This window comes from Monodelphis domestica, chromosome 1 (genome assembly GCF_027887165.1).
Source record: "Monodelphis domestica isolate mMonDom1 chromosome 1, mMonDom1.pri, whole genome shotgun sequence".
Taxonomy (NCBI): Eukaryota; Metazoa; Chordata; class Mammalia; order Didelphimorphia; family Didelphidae; genus Monodelphis; species Monodelphis domestica.
In genome coordinates this window covers 744,041,157-744,046,234 of record NC_077227.1, presented here as the reverse complement: position 1 = coordinate 744,046,234, position 5,078 = coordinate 744,041,157, and positions in this window count along the sequence as shown.

Here is a 5,078-nt window from a genome sequence, read left to right as displayed (position 1 = left end):
GAGAGACACAGAGAAATAGAAAAGGGGGAGGCAAGAGAGAGGAAGAGATAGAGATAGATAGAGAGAGGGGGGAGAAAGAAAGAGAGAGACACAGAAATAGAAAAGGAGGAGGCAAGAGAGAGGAAGAGATAGAGATAGATAGAGAGAGGGGGAAGAAAGAAAGAGAGAGGCAGAGAGAAATAGAAAGAGGGGAGGCAAGAGAGAGGAAGAGATAGAGATAGATAGAGGGGGGGTAGAAAGAAAGAGAGAGGCAGAGAGAAATAGAAAGAGGGGAGGCAAGAGAGAGAGAAAAAGAGAGGGAGAGGGGCAGAGACAGAGAGACAGAGAGACAGTGAGAGAGGCAGAGAAAGAGAGAGGGGGAGAAAGAAAGAGAGAGACAGAGAGAAATAGAAAGAGGGGAGGCAAGAAAGAGAGGAAGAAAGAGAGAGTGAGAGAGAGAGAGAGAGAGAGAGAGAGAGAGAGAGAGAGAGAGAGAAAGAAAGAGAGAGAGAGAGAGAGCTTTATACAAATACTAGCAGAATATAGTAGGGAGAGGGCTAAACTTGGAACTATGATATTGGCCCAATCAAGCTTTAGCCATTTACAAGTTGGATTTGTCTTCTAATTTACAACCTTACAGGGCTGTGGTATCTATGTAATGAGCTGATATAGAGAAAACTCATTGTAGTAGACCTACAAGGTTTATGGAAATATGAGTGAATCTATTACTACAAGTCATTCTGGCTTAGTAAATACAGAGCTGGCCTAGGAGTCAGGAAGACCTTGGTTCGAATCCAGACTTTGACATATTAGGGAGGCAGCACATATACTGACAAGAGTCAAAGAATTATTGTTTGAATCCTACTGACATGGGCACTGTTTCCCCAGAAACCCAGGTGAACTATTATCAGGGAAACCTCCTCACTCCATTGCATCCTCATGACTCTGAACCTAGAAACACCCAATGACCCCCTTAGGGTCCTGAAATGTTTATTCTCTTTGATCATCCTCTAGATTTAAGATGGACAAAGAGATGGAATCCAGGCAGACCCCAGTCAGATGACCACCCCACCCCACCCCACCCCACCAAATGCCTAAGGGCTTACCACTCTAGAGTCATGTCCACACCATGACATAGCATCTGTTGTAAAGAGTATAAACGCCCCAGAGCTGATGTCTTCTGGGGGATAGCCTTTCCACCCAAGCTGTCCCCATGGAGGAACAGCCTTTCCATTCATGCTGTCCTCCCAGGAACTGTTCCCCATCTTGCTATCATCCTGGCCATTCTCAACATTACTTTCTAAATTAATATCTTTCTCTTTTTGTTTTTAAGCTAAGTTTTGGAGTCTTGCAGTCTTGCAAAAGGTATCCTTCCCAACCCCAGGGGTGCACATCTGAACCCCATAACACTACAACCTGTGTGACTTTGGGCAAACCAGGCTCCTTCTGTATAAAATGAGGGGGTGGACCAGGTGGCATCTGAGGTTCCCTCCAGTTCAACATGGGTGGTCCCATTCTTTGTTCTCTTTCCTAGGCAAGTCACTTAATTTCTCAGTGTCCCAGGCAATGCTCCAGGGCTATGAATTACCTGGGCTTTTTGGCACAACAGAACATCTTCACATGGATGTAATCATAGATGTGGACCCCTCAAGAGCTCTCATCATTTCATTGATTCACAAGCTATTTTCACAGTGATAAAAGTAGATGATGACATGGGAAATTGATTTTTTCTTCTTTATATCCTTATCCATACATGGAATTCAGGTATATAGACATGTATTTGAATATGTTCAGCACTTGAATAACCTCTAAGTAAGTATCCCGTTTAATATTTCAAAGGTATTAAAGGATTCCCCTAAAACACAGACTTGGCTTTTGGCAGATGTGAGAGCTCTAAGTCCTGATGCTCAATCTAGGAGTCTTTTCATTTAAACAAATGGCCACTTTTGACTAAAATCCAAACTCTATGTAATGTTCAATCTTGGGAAGATGATGTGCAGAGTCATTGCCCCTTAACTGGCTTTTGGAGAGCCACTCACACACTTATGAATCGCTGGTGACCTGGGGCTAATTCACCAAGTGTTTGATGGTTTATTGGCCCAAAGCAGTACATTATCCAGATGGCACCAAGTAATGTGGATATTAAACAGATAATTTGGCAACAAGATCTATACTCCAACCACCGTGTTCTCCTCTCTCTCTGTGTCTGTCTCTGTTTCTCTCCCCATTCTTTTTCTTGACCTCATCCCTTCAACAGGCTTAGAGTTAATTATTGTTATTAAAACATTTGTGTTTAAAATGGCATTTTGTCGGCCACCAATTTGGGAATCCCTGAATGATTTCTGAGAATCGACTAAGCCTAATCATTTCTCCCTTTTTTGGATATAGATCAAGATCCCTGCAAATATTCCTTTGTGTTGATGGCTTACAAATGGCAAAGATGGACTTGAAAAGGTGAACTTTAGTGACATAGACATGACCCTCTGCCAATGTCGATCAGAAAGCCAGAGTGTGCACAGAAATGTGTACAAATAGACATCCATATAGGCATATGTGCTGGGGATGTACAGTAAATGTCTATAATTCTGAGACTCAGTGGCTAGTGGAGTAGGAAGTCTTTGCTGTAGTCGAGTATTGAAGCCTTCAGGTATTCACAGCCAATGCAGAATTGATGCCCTTCTTGTATGTACTCAGCATGCTGGAGCAGGGGAGTGAGTAAGCATTTATTTATTGCTCTTGTTCAGGCATTTCAGTCATGTCTGACACTTCTTGACCCCATTGGGGATTTTCTTGGAAAAAATACCAGAGTGGTTTGTCATTTTATTCTCCAGCTCATTTTTATAGATGAGGAAACTGAGGCAGAGTTAAGTGACTTACCCACCATTGTACAGCTAAGTTTCTCAGGTAAGAATTGAACTTAGCTCTTCCTGACTCCAGACCTGGAGCTTTATCCATTGAGTCACCTAGCTGTCTCCAAGCACTTATTAAGTAAGTGCCTACTATGTGCTAGGCACTGTATGAAGTGATTTTTACAAATATTGTGTTTTTGATCCTCAAAACAACCTTGGGAGCTAAGTTTTATTATTAATTCCATTTTATAATTAAGGAAACTGAGGCAGGCAGAGGTCAAGTGACTTATTCACGGTCATATACTTAATCAATGTTTGTGGCTGGATCTAAACTCAAATATTCCTGACTAGAGGTCCAGTGCTCTGGCCCCTGAACCACCATCTGCTCCTAAAGGGGAAACAGAGGGGGATTCAGAAGCAGGAGACTTGGGTTCAGGTCTGAATAGTGCCAGTCACTAGCTAAGTAAGTCCCTTCTCTCTTCATCTTAGTTTCCTCCTCTGTAAAAGAAGGGTTTCACATCCTTGCCTCCCAGAATGGGGATCAAAGGAGATCATGCTTTATGTCAAATAGATTTGGAACAGCAAAGCCTCAAATAAATGTCAGATAAAAGGAAGCATCCAATTTCTCCTAGATAAATACACTTTATTCTGGTATAGAATCCTAAAAAGAATTTATTCTGTAGAACAACAGCCCCCCAGAGTACAGAGGGCACTGAATCCGAAAATCAGAACACCTGTATGGAAGTCCAAATTTTTCCAATTATTAGCAGGGTAATTTCAAGTAAATCCACCCTAAGCCTCAGACTTCTCATCTGTAAAATGGGGAAAGTCATATTATTTATGAGATCCCTGGGATCAGATTAGAAAATAGATGTTGCATAGGAGACCATAAAGAGCTATGTAAAATGTGAAAATATTCTTGAATAAAAGAACTTTCCTAAAGTGAAAATCTCTTATATTAATTTTTCAAAACTTAAAAAATAATGTTTATTATAGTTAACTTTTATAAAGTATTCAAGAAAAATAACTGCTCGATCACATAGGTCAATGGGGATATGTTTGGGGATGTAGACTCTAAATGATCACCCTAGTGCAAATATCAATAGGGAAATGGATCTTGACCAATGACACATGTAAAACCCAGTTGAATTGTGTGTCCGCTATGGGAGGGCGTGGGGAAGAGGGGAGGGAGGGAAAGAATATGAATCATGTAACCATGGAAAAATAGTAGAAATTAATTAGTAAAACAAAAATTTTTGTCAATTAAAAAAATTTTAAAATCAAGTGTTTGAGAATACCATCCAGAAACTCAACTCTGAAGGCATTTCTACAGAGAGATTATTGCTATTTTTTCTTTTCTTTTTTAAAATAATTTTTATAAATTTACAAGTATCTCAACCCCTCCTTCCCATCCCTCAACACAGAAGTCATTACCCAACAAAAATTATATATATATAAATTATATCTTTCATGTCTCTATTTATCAGTCCATTCCCTGGAGGTGAACATTCATAGGTTATTCTTCAAATATGAATTCTTTAGCTATATATAATGTTCTTTTAGTTCTACTCATTTTTCTTTTTATTATTTCATATAGGTTTTTCCAATTTTGTTTTTTTAATTAACCTGTTCATCCTTTCTTATGCAGCAGTATTATTCCATGATAATCCTATATCACAACTTGGTCAGTCATTCACCAATTGATGGATATCCCCTCCATTTCTACTTCCACCATGAAGAAAACTGCTATTGATATTTTGGAACACAGAGGTTCTTTTCATGTTCCTTGAGTTACATTAGGAAATAAACCTAATGGTGGTATTTATTGGTTCAAAAGATATACACAGTTTTATAACTCTCTGAGCATAATTCCAGATTGCTCTCAAAAAGGTGGGATCAGTTCACAGTTCCACCAATAATGTATTAGTTTCCCATTATCCCACACCTTGTCTAACATGTCATTTTGCCATTTTTATCATTATAGCCAATCTGAGAAATATGAATGATGTCTTCAAGTTATTTTCTTTCCATTTCTCTAGTCACTAGTGATTTAGAGCTTTTACTCATATGGCTATATATGACTTTGAAGATTATTACTTTTACTATCATTATGGTGGTTATTATTTTTTGGACCAATCATGTGAGTTTATCAGTCACATGATATACAAGTCTGATTAGGAATTCCTGATGAGGAATGTAGATTGCTCCCTTTTCTTCAATCAAGACTTTGTGTTGCCTTGAACCCTGAGA